Source organism: Drosophila kikkawai, chromosome 3L (genome assembly GCF_030179895.1).
Source record: "Drosophila kikkawai strain 14028-0561.14 chromosome 3L, DkikHiC1v2, whole genome shotgun sequence".
Classification (NCBI taxonomy): Eukaryota; Metazoa; Arthropoda; class Insecta; order Diptera; family Drosophilidae; genus Drosophila; species Drosophila kikkawai.
Window position 1 is genome coordinate 27,097,534 of NC_091730.1, and position 14,686 is coordinate 27,112,219.

The window sequence follows — 14,686 nt, forward strand, 5'->3', positions numbered from 1 at the left end:
GCATCTCGCAGATTAGGTTATAGATGAATGTAATAATAACTAGCATAGTTCTACGATTAGATAAAGATAGAAGGAGTCTACTCGTATACGTCGGTAACCCCTGGTTTGCATTCCAGTTTGAACCGCGAAAAACGAAAAGTAGAAAGTTCTTTTGAACCAATTCTATGCGTGTACTATGGACGCCATACTGAGGGCTCCAAACAGAAGATCCATATTCTAAGATAAGCAGAACAAGTGAAGTGTATAGGGATTATTTTATATAGGGATCATTGAATTCCTTCAACCATCGTTTAATAAAATCAAGCACGCCCCTTTATTCACCATACATGAAATATGATCGATAAAGTCAAGTTTAGGATCCAGACGGACACCGAAATCATCAACTATTTTAATTCTTTCCAAAGAGCAGCAGTTTAGCATATAATTTGCAGGCTCAGGAACGAAAATTGTTAAGATCTGTCAGTAAGTCTGACTGGCAAGAATCGAATTATCGAACAAGACACAGATTAAAATTACCATTGAAGATGACAATACGGTATGAAAGCGATATACAGTAAATATAATGAAGAGTATGAATAGCTTATAAAAAATTGATATGTGTAATTAAATAGATTATATATAAGGTTTTTTAATAAAATACGGCATTTCAATTTTCTTTGAATCTTACTTTATTTTTGCTTAACCGATATCTTTTAGCTTGAAGTCCTGGCCTTTGGAATTTTTGTTAGTTTTTACATTGCTTCGAATGCCGGAAATGTGATGAATCCGAGGCAACCGAAACCTTGGAGCATCTCATTTGCAAATGTCCGGCCCTAACGAGGGCAAGAATGAGATACCTAGGCTCTCCAGTTCTGGCATCGCTAGAAGATGCCTTCAGGAGGAAGCCAGGCGAAGTCCTTGACTTTGCGAAAAACACCTTGATATTCAAGGATCTCGAAACCCGCATAAATAGTCTCTAGGTCCATCCGGAAATTTCCCCGGATAGCTATGGGCCATATTGGCCTATGCGTGGCCCCACGAGGGCCGTCCGGATTAACCTAACCTAACATTGCTTCGAGTTTTCTTTTAATCAAAATTATTGATTGTAAAAAGGTAAAAAAAAAACATTTACGATATTCGCCTACCGGGTGGTTTCTTTCGTTCTTTCGGCCGTCTCCAAAACTACGGTATGGCCTCAATCTATTAGTTGCCTTTGCCTTGCCATATTCTGCTATGCCAATTATGTTGACAAAAAAATTAATTTGGCCAGATTTTAATTCCCTTTTTTTAAGCAGCCGACTCACACCAAATGACAAAATTTTTTTTTTTAATTTTTAATTTTTGGGTCTTTTCCTCTATGTTTCTCTCTTTTCCTCTTTATGCCTATTCCTCAATTCGTGAGGTTACATTTTTTTCTCTAAGCTGCCACTTTATTCGCACTTTTCTTTTCACTCCCTTTTCAGCCTTTAATTTTCCCTTTTTTACGGGCACTATTTTACCGGAGCTCTGAGATATTTCTCATCGTCCGTAAATCAGGTCAGGGAGAGGAACAGGGGTTGTAGCTCAAAAGAAGATTATCATCGAATCTCTCTCCGGCTTCAGTCGTTCTTCGTCGATCGTAAGTCGCGTAGGCACTGGCCGCCTCTCTATATCAATAAGCGCTTCAATGCGAACTTCTTGTGCGCTCCGCTGCTGGAGATCCGATCTATATCGTAATTAGCGGGCTTGACAGCCGACCGACATTTCGCCGTGTTGACTTCTTTGAATTTCTGACAAATCAAGTTCGGTATCCGACCCACAGATGGCGCTTAATCAGCTTGGTTCTTATTTTGTTTACTAGCGCTACAGAACCCAGAAAGGCATATTTATACGCTGCGATTTCAATGAAGTAGCTAATATATAAAAACAGTGGTATGGTATCATTGCCCCATAATTAATGCGGCAGTGTCATAATAAATAAGCGAAGCCGCCGAAGCAGTGCAAACAGAGGATCCCAGGCGAACCAGATTAAGCAGTAAAAGCAGGAGATCACTAGTGTAAGCAGTTGAAGCAGCGCACACAGAGTAAAAAGTAAAGCAGATAAAGCAGTGTAAGCAAGGGTCCAGTTTAAGCAGTGAACGCGTTTTGAAAGAATACGATGATCACCGTGGACGGCCGTCTACGTAGTGACGTAGTGAGCACAGACAATTGATATGGGGGCTAAATTGCAAAAATAGATATTTTAAAAATTTTGTCGGCCTTTCCAAATGAACAAAATGTTCTGGTTTGCCTGTAAAAACTACTTTTCTTGGTTCTCGGAACCATTATTATTATATTAAATAGCTTCATATGTCAATATGTCTCAAAATTGCATGGCATGCACCGATTGATATGCCAATATCCTCTGCAACCTCCCTACGTGTGTTTTTGATTTTCTATGATTTACCATTACCACTTTCAATCTTATTTAGTTTTTACGGTATTTTAAGGTAGGTAAGTGAATTTGAGCACTTTTAAAAAGGTGTCTAACGCCATAGATTATCAATCATTTTTTAAATATTTGAACCAAGGTACCTTTCAACTTAAATTTTTAGCCCTTTCTAAGTTTTTCAATTTGAATTTTATTTCTTAATTAAATTACTACCGGTACATTAAATGGGAAATCGGTTATAAACAGAAGAATAGTTATTTTCGAGACTTTCTCAGATTTAAGAACAAATATCATACTTGGACCCGAATCACTCAAATCCAAAAGCCTCCTGACCCCACGGGTTCTGGTAAAGGACGAGATACCAACATTTATAAAAGATCCGGAACAAAACCATAAAACTGTAGGTAATGGTAATAGCAGGCACCTGTTTCTATCTATTATCCTTTTGAAAAAAAGAACAGGTGGTAATCAAGACCAACTAATGTCTTAGCACCTGCCAAATGTCTTGTTTTATTTCGAGACCATACGTTGGATAATCAGGAGAGAAATAATAAATGAAGTATTAGTTGAATATTGCTAGTGTTTTTCGATTCTTATATGCCAGCAGCACTTCATAAAGATATCGCTTCTAGAGTGGGGTAGAGATTTCAAAAGTAAATGCATGTATTCTTGATCAGCATTAGTAGTCGGCGTTCCGTCTGTCTCTTCACCGGTCCATCCGTTTGTTGGGGTAAAACAATAAATTAAATTGTTATTTGTATTGTACATAAAAAATTAATTTTAAATTTAAAAGTTTGCTCAAAGTTAAAAAGGGTTTTATTGATTCAAGATTTCGTCAATCTAATTAAATGCCAGAAAACAGATTGCAAAAATATTTGTAAAATTTAAACTATGACTGACATAAAACATCTAAAAATATAACCGAATTTCCATAAAAATGTTACTTAAATTCTGGCATTTAAAAAGTAGATATTTTTTGAATTAGTTTCGATTGTTGTATTTCTTGTTTTAATACATAATAAAACATTACAAATACAAATAAATATTGTCAGTTGCTTAATAATATAAAACAATTTTTTTTATCTTTCTTTATTCTTAAACAACAAAATTTAAAAGTGCAAAAATACAAAAAAATAATTTTTTTTTTTTTTTAGTTCTGTCATTTTATTAAATTATTTGACTTAACTTATCTTAAATTTAACAGAAGCGAGAGGTTTAGCAGTTTCGGGAAGTTTGCTTTGCGTTTACTACGACTTTTAATTGCCTTAGATGAAGAACTCATTTTAGTTTCAAAGAATATACATATGTATGTATGTTTCTTTACAATACACAGGAAGAAACAAGCGGTTCTTGCTTGAAAACAAATAGAAATAGGTATGAATATAAACTCACATACAACCTTTCGATTGGTAAAGCGAACCAAGAGCAACACCCGCTAAAAAGTCGACAAGAACCGGCTAACATGTGGCTGACGTATTTGGCCCAAACACTTGACCGAAACACCAGCAGCTGCGCCAGAAAACGGCGACTTTAGGGGTTGATTTCTTTCGGCTCGCCTCGCAATCGCTAGCCGGCGTACTGCTGCCGCTGTGCTGACGTCGCTGCTAGCGTTGGCGCTTTGCTCTTTGGCTAACTTGCAGCCTTTGTGTTTCAGTTTCAGTTCGAACGTCGCACTCTGAGAACGTGAAAATACGGTTGCCTTCGGTGCCTCTGTCCGCGAACCTACGACAAGTAGAAGCCATTGAAATGCGTGTGAACGTAAAACCCGACCAAATATTCATGGCTTGAGAGTTTTTGCTGTAAGTGGGAAGCAACGCCAGCAACGGGAGTGTGGGAGAATTAAGATAGTAACGAAAAGCGCCGTCATGATTACTATAAAATTGCTATAATAACCTCAGTGAAAAAAGAGAGGAAATGCTACATTAGTATACTATATGTATGTGTAAAAGAAAACACAAGTAAAAGTGAGCCCAAAAGCTTAATATTAATTAATTCAAAGAAAATTCCCATTGAATTGGGTGAATTTCTGAATTTTAAAATCTAAAAATCTAAAATCGCCCAAGCAAAAAAGTCTAACCTTGAAAACGATTATAAATATGTTAAAAAAAAACACAAATATATTCTGAAAATGTAACGCGAAAGTAATTCTGATTCGGAGTGAAGAAAGTAAGCAAAGTATTTGAAAACATCAGGAATTGTGAAATTCACGAACTTCATTGAATACCATTAAAAAGGCCAAATTTAAAAAATGATGGAATATTTTATATATGTTTCCTTAAAGCGAAAGTCTTTTTATACCTACGAACATACACATGCAGAGGTATACACATGCAAACACGTATGAATGTATTACTTAAATTTAGCATATGGGACGGTTTAAATATGTATGTATGTACACATGGATCCACACCATCATCGGCTAAACAGAGGTCGGGCCAGCCGAAATTATATCACTGACGAATCTACTTTTAGAAATAGCGCGCAATGCTTTTTTCTGGTTTAATTTCGCACTAAACATGCATATATATGTACATATGTAAAATGTAAGAAAATCAATAAAAAAAAATGGAATGGAAATATGCTTTTTAAAATAGTCTTATTATGGAAAACATTAATGCTTTAACATACATATGTATGTATGTACATATAAATGTTTAAGACGAATGTCATCATTAATCTGATAAAACATATTGAAGTCCTTGAATTCAAATAATTACAAAGGATTTGAATATTTCTTGTGGTCAAAAAAAGACAAAGTTACTTACCATTTTATTTACTCATAATATGTTTCCCTATATATGGGCATATACCTGCTCAGTGTTATAAAAACATGTGCAACTATCTTACATATTCTTCATTATATTATTTCTTTGTCAATAACCACCCCATCCTTCCTGCATTGGACGATAAAATAGGTAGAAAAAACGAGAAACATGCTTGAAGTAATTCATGGTTCGTTGACCAATACGAGAATACCACTAAAGTTGACTTGGGAACATGGGGGTAGAGATGGCAAAGACCATCGAACCATGTAGAGAGAGGGTAAAAATCCCACGCATAAATTTTGAATACGCTTAGGGATCTGTAACTGTAGTGCTAATTACAACATTATAAAATATATATCCTTACTATCACAGCCGTGGTACTCTGTCTTTTTGGCTGTGGTTTGTTTATCAGAAACCAAACTAATAACTAGTTCAGCTTTCGGCAAAGCTTAATTTGAAGTGTCGGAATATTCGAAACTACCGAAATAAATATATTGTAGCTTATATTTGTTTATTTATTTATCGACAATATTTAATTCATGCAACAGCTTTGGCCAAAATATTTATATTTATATTCCGTATATATAAAAAAAAATCTTGTTTAATAAGGCATATTTACAAATGTAAATGCAGTTAAAAAATCACTTTCAAGTTTTAATTGGATATCATTTTAGCTCACTATTTGCATACATATAATATTTGGTGATCGTCACAAAGTTCTTCCATTCTGTCTATACATATGTCCAAGTAAATTTATTTATGTATTTCCGTTGCTCATGCTATTGCTAGAGGCCAATTTTGTGCATATGGTGAGTTTAACTTACTGCCTGAATATTAAAACAAAAATACATAATATGTACGTATGTATTTCCAATTTGAACATTTGTATAGTACACTTCTGGTGGGCGCTCATTTATTCTCATGTACAGAGACTTACAGGGTTGGCCAATAGTTTGTAAAGCAGTTAAGGCACGGCTGATGAAAGTACATATGTGTGTCTATTTACACCAATATTAAAACATAATTTAATTATGAGCAAGAAAGGAAGCTAACTTCTGCTCGCCGAAGTTTGTATACCCCTGCAGTGGATAAAATTTCAAAACCTGATTTTTAAATGGTATAAAAATGAATAGTTACTTTGTTACAGTTACTTTGTTTTTGTTTAAGATTTGAAAAGTCTAATATAATATTTATTAAAAATATATGTGTTAACCAAAAACAAAGTAACTATTCATTTTATATTCAATTAATTAATTTCTAGATTACTTTTTTGTCAGATTTCACTGTGGACGGCAGTCTACTTATTGACTACGATCAGTGATCAGTGAGAATGTAGGACTACTTTTTAGAACCATATAATTGAAAATCTGGTCCGATGGGAACTATTCATATCTTGATCTTGGCCAAAAGTTGTTTTAGCGCGACTTATAACGGTATACTAATGTTGAATAATTTTACTAGTTTACTTTTTACCACTCTAGTGGCAGTAGGTATTACTGAAACTAAATAATTCTACAAAGGAGCCGAATTGGAAACTAGTTTATTTATTTTTATTTTTGGTTATTGCCACAAAATTTTACAATAGAACAGAAAGTGGTAGAATAATTTGTGCTGTTTAATTTAAATAAAGTTTAGTTTTAGACAAACAAGAATAAGATGTCATTATCAAGAAGGTCGCCCAAATCTAGTTTATTAAATATCTTTATACCCTTGCAGGGTATTATAATATCAGTCAGAAGTTTGCAACGCAGTGAAGGAGACATTTCCGACCCTATAAAGTAAATATATTCTTGATCAGCATCAACAGCCGAGTCGATCTAGCCATATCCTTTTGTCCGTCTCTCCACCGTCCGCAAACTAGTCCTTCAGTTTAAAAGCTATCTGAATGAAACTTGCAAATAGTCTTCTGAATACTCTCACTTCTATATATATCGGAACGGGCCGGATAGGATGACTATATCATATAGCTGCTATACAAATGATCGACAAATTTGTAGAAAATATGATAACTTGGCTGTTTTTCAACATATTTAGATCATTTTAAAGATTTTTTTTTATTATTTCAGAATTTTAAATTTAATTTTATGAAAATCGGTCGACTATATAATATAGCTACCATAGAAACGATCGGTAACTGTAACTGTCAAACTGAAAATATAATAAGTAAAGGTAAAATGTAATGAAACGTTGTATTGTGTAGGTTTTCAGCATTAAAATTTATATTGTTTATTTTATTAGATATTTCAAATCTAAAATATTATTATTATTATTATTTTTTTTTTTTTTGTCTTTTCGCGCGGGGTCCCGCTTCCACCTCCCGCCCAACCGACCGAGGGGCGCAGCCGTGTGACGTACGGCACGAATCGCGAACTAGATAGACGCGTTAGAAGGACAGACGAAATGTACGAGGAAACATTAGGAGATAATATAATAAACTATAAATATATAAATAAATAAAAACACATGCAAAATAATGATCTAATAATAAAAATATATAACCATAACCATAATTTAATAAATGAACAAAATATAAAAAATAAAAAAAAAAAAAAAATAAAAAGAAAAACGCATGCAAAATAAGTGCTACTCTACGAGATAACTACTACAAGTCATGCAAGAATAAATAAATAGGTAAAATAAAAAGAAACGCATGCAAAATTAGACTACGGTGCTACACTACGAGCTAACTCTACAAGTATTAAGGTTTTTAATATAGAAGGGTTATCGCTACGAATTATAATATCAGAGAGGCGGTTGTAATCCGTACATAAAACCCTAAAGGGTTCATGTACTTCAAACTCCCGCCTACAGTGATTTACTACTAACGGGATAAGGGTTCTAGATGTTAGTCGGGGAACGTGGAAGTTAAGCTGCCCTAAAAGAAAGGGGCTCTCAACCACACCATTTATAAGGTTATGAAGGAATACGACACCAAGCATTGTTCTACGGTTAGCTAGGGAGGGTAAGTTAATTAATAGGAGTCTACTTGTATAGGACGGTAGCCTCTCATCAGCATCCCAAGGTAGGCCACGGAGGGCGAAAAGTAAAAAGTTCTTTTGTGCAGATTCAATACGGTTAATATGGATTCCGAATTGAGGACTCCAGACGCATGAACCATACTCCAATATAGGGCGAACTAATGAAGTAAAAAGGGTCTTCGTTATATAAGGGGAATCGAATTCCTTCGACCACCTCTTAATAAAACCTAGCATGCCTCTGGCCTTATTAACCGTGCACGAAATATGTTCAGAGAACGAAAGTTTAGGGTCTAAGCGAACGCCTAAATCATCAACAAGAGATATTCTTTCAAGAGCACAATCATTTAGCATATAAGTGGCAAACTGGGGAGTGACACGTGAAAATGTCATCAGCTTGCATTTAGAGCTGTTGAGATGTAATAAATTAGCACGACACCATGCTTGAAAGTTATTAAGATCCGATTGCAGGTCTGACTGGCAAGAGCTGTCCTTATACTGCAAGCATAGCTTAACGTCATCAGCGTACATAAGTACTCTAGAATTCGTTAGAACCAGCGGGAGGTCATTGATAAACAATGTAAATAGCAGCGGGCCGAGGTGGCTACCCTGCGGGACGCCAGAAGTGACTCTGAGGAATTTGGATAGAGCATTTTTAAACAGAACCTTTTGAGTTCTGTCACTCAAATAGCTCAAAATCCATTTAAGTAGATCGACAGGAAACCCGATTAAGTCAAGCTTCCTTACAAGAAGAAAGTGATTAACCGAGTCAAAGGCTTTACTGAAGTCTGTGTAAATCACGTCGGTTTGAAAGTTACGTTGGAAACCTCTAATAACGAAAGAGGTGAGTTCCAGAAGATTTGTAGTGGTCGATCTTCGCCTCATAAAACCATGCTGACATGGTGAAATTACGGATCTGCATAAATGCTGCAAGTGGGGAGTAATTACATTTTCGAAAAGTTTTGGAATTGCCGACAACTTAGAGATTCCTCTATAGTTGCTGGCGTCCGATTTGCTACCTTTTTTGTGGAGAGGAATGATAAATGATTCCTTCCAAATAAGGGGAAATTCTGAGGTTTCTAAAGATAAGGTAAACAATTTCAAAAGGGGATTGCACAGAGCTCCGGCACAATACTTGAGCACGCAGCCTGGTATTCCATCGGGACCCGGTGAGTAAACTGGTTTTACACGATGAAGATCCGAACTAAGGGAGCTTTCGGTTAAAATGGGACTGAAAATTAGGTTCGACTTGGGCAAATCAAAAGAGTAAGTCTGATCTGAGCTATTCGAGGAACAATACGTAGTTTTGAAAAACTCGGCAAAGAGATCGGCGATGGCCTGATCAGAGTTTGCTGTAGCGTTTCTGAACGAAAGCGATGAAGGATGTAAATTGGGTTTTCGCTTAGTGTTAACAAAGTTATAAAACTGTTTCGGGTCCTGCGTGAACTGAACCCTACAGCGAGTTAAATAACTTTTATAACATTGCGCATTTAGCACGGTGAAATTCGACCGAGCACTAAGATATCTTGAATGAACAGTGGGAGATCCGGTGCGTTTATAGCGATTATAAAGCCTAGACTTAACGTTTTTTAGGCGTGTCAGCTCTTTGGTGAACCAAGGTGGTTTACTAGAAACCGACGGATAGGCTAAAGGAACACACAATGCAAAGAACGAATTCATGGCACTGTAAAAAATATCCACGGCGGACGCCATGTCAGTACATCTGTAAAGTTCAGACCAATTAAATTGGGAAATCAAGATATCTAGCCTTTGAAAATTTGCTTTACGGAAGCAGCGAACTTTAGTTGCTGAGCAACTCAAATCAGGTTTAGTCTTTACGACAGTCCCCAAATCGATGGTCACTTCGAAAGTAGGATGGTAAGGGTCTTCGGGAAGCGTCAATGGATCGACTCTTGTTAAGTTTACACCTACAGGATCAGAGACGAAACACAGATCTAGTAGGCGATTTAAAGAATTTACGACATGGTTAACTTGGGACAACGAAATGTCAAGCAAACCATCTATGAGGTCATGCTGTACCGCAGTTTGGAGGACATTTGACGTACCATCTGATGACCAACGAGCTCCAGGTATATTGAAGTCTCCTAGAGTTATTAGTTGGTCTCTATCTGAAAGCCTGTTGGCAACAGCCTGAATTGCCGAAAGGTGTTTCCAATAAATGGGCTCTTCAGCAGATGGAGGAACGTAAGAACAGGTTATATAGATAAAACTACCTGGAAATGATAGTTTTACACAGATAAATTCAATACCTGTGAGATCATCTATTTGAACCAGTTCGGAACTAAGGGTGGAGTCAACGGCGATCAAAACTCCACCTCCTCGCTGGGAAAGACGGTCTACTCTATAAGTTGTGTTCTTACCTGGGAAAATTTCGGAGCTGAAAATCTCCGGCTTTAACCAGGTTTCGGTAAACACAATCACCTGGGATGCAAACGAAAGACTATCAGAATACAATTTAGAGAGCTTGCTGCGTAAGCCTCTAGTATTCTGATAGGAAAGTAGGAGGGAGGTATTTAGTTTTTTGGCACTGCCGTGACGCCCGCGGTCGCTGTGGTTTGTGCCGGCCGTGAAGGCCGTTTTTTCTTTATTCGATTAAACTTTATTTTTTTTATTTTATTCACACCAAATTATTATATGCTTTGTTTGACCAGAATAAATCGATTCTTAATGATCGAACTGCAAACTGCAAGGGTATACAATCTTCGGCGTGCCGAAGTTGGCTTCCTTTCTTGTTTTTTTTTTTTTTTTTTTAATTTGAGCATACTTAGACAAAGTAAACTAAACCATTTTAATTTTTCTTTTAATTTTACCCACAATGCTTTGGATATTTTGGTTTTAGATCGAAAAATTGATAGGAAAATAGTTTGAATGTTTAACATAACTTCTTTTCCCACCCATGATATATTTATAAATATTGGGCTTTGTTTATTTTGTAATTGTGTAAAAAAAATCGTTTGAACACGTCAAGCTGACTTGATTAAAGAAACCTTGCAGTTTGTAATTGGATATTTAATCCATTTTGAACAAATGAAACGAAAATCCAACAGTAGATATATTTAATGTATACATTATACATGGCAATACTTTGGCTTTTATTAAATTTCAGGAATATTTTAAAATCGTTCAATATAACTGTATCTTGGGGTTAATATATCTAATATGATATATATATATTAAAAACATATACGTGGAAAAACAACGAAGTAATGTTATTTATACCATACTACGAAAACAAATGTAAAAATATATATATGTAATTTGAGCAAATACATAAAAATGAAGAAGATAAACACATTAATAAAAAATACTTTTAAAAAATTGTTTCCATTGAAAGAAACCTATTTATTTCACTTTGATACCCTATAAAAAATGGAATGAGTGGGTGTGGCACATTTTCCAATACAAATTTTACAACAAGTGGCTGTCAATTGGCGTTAAAATTATTTTATTATCTTACTTGGTTCAAATGTTATGAAACTAAACAAAACTACCTTTTTATACCCTTGCAGGGTATTATAATTTCAGTCAGAACTTTCCAACGCAGTGAAGGAGACGACGAATATATATATATATATATATTCTTGATCAGCATCAACAGCCGAGTCGATCTAGCCATGTCCGTCTGTCCGTCTGTCTGTTTCTACGCAAACTAGTCTCTCAGTTTTAAAGCTATTTGAATGAAACTTTGCATATAGTCTTCTATATACTCTCACTGCTATATATGTCGGAACGGGCCGGATCGGACGACTATATCATATAGCTGCCATACAAATGTTCGATCAATTTTTAGAAAAAAAATTATAACTTTGCTGTTTTTTTACATTTTTTAGATATGGCCATTTTATATTATTTCTGAATTTTGGTAAAAATTTTATGAAAATCGGACGACTATATCGTATAGCTGCCATAGAAACGATCGGGAAATTAATAGAAAACAAAGTATAACTTCGTTGTTTTTCAACGTATTTTCATCTACTCTGAGATATAAGCTTATTTTATTATTCTAGAATTTTGGTATAAATTTCATGAAAATCGGACAACTATATCATATAGCGCCATAGGAGCGATCGGTAGATGTAGAGAAAATGTAAAGGTGTGAATGTAAAACTGTAACTGTCAAACTGTAAACGTAATAAGTATAGGTAAAATGTAATGAAATAATATCTGCAAGGGTATACAAACTTCGGCGTGCCGAAGTTAGCTTCCTTTCTTGTTTTAATTTGAATAAGACTTAATGAATGTAAGTGTCATTAAAACAAAAAAATCATGACCATTGCTTATTCAGTTTTCGTGTAATATTACCTGAAAGCCGATTAATTAACTTATTTTTTGTTGCATGACGCATACACCGAAAACAATTTCAACTTGGAATGCTCATATCTTCCACAAAAAAAAATCTTAAAATTTTTTTGATTACAGTTTCGGAATCCTTTGGAAATTCTCTGTTGGATTTGAATTATGAATTTTCCTATTTTTTCAACGGCTTTTGTTCGAGAGGCGCTACTGTGCGTCGGTTTAATTTTTTTTATTAGCATCTACCTGTATTTGTTTGGAACTTGGAATATTCTGCAGGACTTTATTTAATAAAAATCAAAGCCGCGACTTTAGCGCCAATGAAGCGATTGTAACGTAACCATAGCCGCTACTTGTCGCGCCTTTGATTTTTATAAAATCGAAGCCGACTGAGACCTCAAGTCCTGCCGAATATTAGTAAAGTAAACTTATTTACAAGAGTATTAGCTGCTGTGACCTACTGCTTGTCTGTGTATTAACAAGTTTTTGAGGTATTTACATGTTAAAATTATAAATAATTTGTTGTGTATAAGATTGGTTTTGTGTAGAAAGGAGAGGGTTTTGTTAGAGTTTGCTGCTGTTGGATTCGCTAGGAAATGAATTGGATTCGTGGGAAAAGCAAAAGGTTCTAATTTGGGAAAGTGCATTGCAGTTTGTTAGAATGTACTGGATGTCTATGGCCGAGGTGTCGCAAAAGGGGCAGATTCTTGTTAGGGACCTATTCATGTAATGGGCGTTTGTGGCTTGTGTGTCCTAGTTGAAGCCTATTAATTATTATTTGTTGTTGTCTGTTGAAGTTTGTGCACTCATAAAATTGGTTACCTAAAGTCGCCGTAAAAAAATCAGCTTTTCGCCCGTAGATTTAGAAATTCGCCATTAAAATGGCTTCAAAGGTAAGTCGGCCTAAATTTCAGAAAAATTTTACCTAAAATTTCACCTTAAATCAAGGCGATTTTTCTTAAATGTAGAAAAATTTTTTTGTTTTTAAATCGTTGTCCTAAATATGGGACTAATTTTCCCAAAATTGAAGGTGAATTCTTTCTTTCATTTAGAAATGTAGAAAAAATTTATTCTTCTAAGGGCGATTTGCCCTAAATATGAGGAAAACTTTTTTAAAACGAAAGGTTAATTTTTCTTTCATTTAGGGTAATTTTTTCTTGAATTCCAGATTTGCAAGGGAAATATTAAATATTATTTTTGTTGTAAAAAATAATTGTTAATAAATATTAATAATAATATTATTTTTTGTCGTTGTATTACAACAAAAACAATATTATTATTGTTTATTAACAAAGGCGGCCAAAATGCTTACACTTTTGGTGTTTCAAAAGAGAATTGAACTTACTGAGTGTTGACTGGCCACCGTCACCTCATGCCAGAGAGGTTAAAGCAGTTGGGAATTTGCCGTCCTAAATTTTAGAGAGAATCCGCCGTAGTTTTACGAAAAGTTGACCCAACTGGATCAAACATCTCTGGCATGAGGTGGCATATTTCTTAACAGTTATTTTTTATAACCAAAATAATATTTTGCTCATTTACAAATGCAGCAGCAACAAAAAAAAAATTTTTAATTTCCATCACTTAGCTTCAATTCAAGAAAAATTACCCTTAATGAAAGAAAAATTCACCTTTTGTTTTAAAGAAGTTTTCCCCATATTTGGTGCAAATCGCCCTTAAAAGAAGATTTTTTTCTTTTTACTAAATGTAAGAAAGAATTCATCTTTTAGGAAAATTTGTCCCATATTTAGGACAAATCGCCTTATAAACAAGAAATTTTTTCTACATTTAAGAAAAATCGACCTAGAAAGTTTCTTTCTTAATTTTAGGGCAAATCGTTCTCATATTTAGGGGGAAAAGTTGTTTATTTTTAGGGCGATTTTAGGTAAAAAATTGTATGAGTGTGGTGGTACTGAATCTGCTCAGTACCACCACACTCATACAATTTTTTACCTAAAATCGCCCTAAAAATAAACAACTTTTCCCCCTAAATATGAGAACGATTGACGGCTTTTAGAATGACTATCAATTCTCTAGAGAAGACGGAGTAGTACTGGGGAAGGAGTTCAGATTTGACTGTCAGTATTATTGATTAGAATCTACCCTCTTGTGTCGTTGGCTCTTGAGCCGACTCAAAGTAGCGCTTCTCGAACAATTACCGTTCCAAAAATCGAAAAAGTCATGTTCGCAAAAACAAAATTTCCCAAGGATTCAGAATCTGCAAAAAAAAAAAAAACAATTTTAAG

General features: G+C 34.9%; 1 protein-coding gene across 8 annotated transcripts in view; it reads left to right on the forward strand.

Moving 5' to 3' along the window:
* The first annotated feature begins 4,055 nt into the window (after positions 1-4,055).
* nrm (neuromusculin) overlaps positions 4,056-14,686 on the forward strand; it is a 62,341-nt gene continuing 51,710 nt past the window's right edge. For 7 of the 8 annotated variants that reach the window (XR_011444819.1, XM_070285129.1, XM_070285131.1 and 4 more), the window contains exon 1: positions 4,056-4,188. The gene's annotated coding sequence lies outside the window, so the exon portion shown is untranslated. Of the gene's footprint in view, positions 4,556-14,686 lie in introns of all 8 variants that reach the window. The other variant, XM_070285125.1, reaches the window with a different exon arrangement.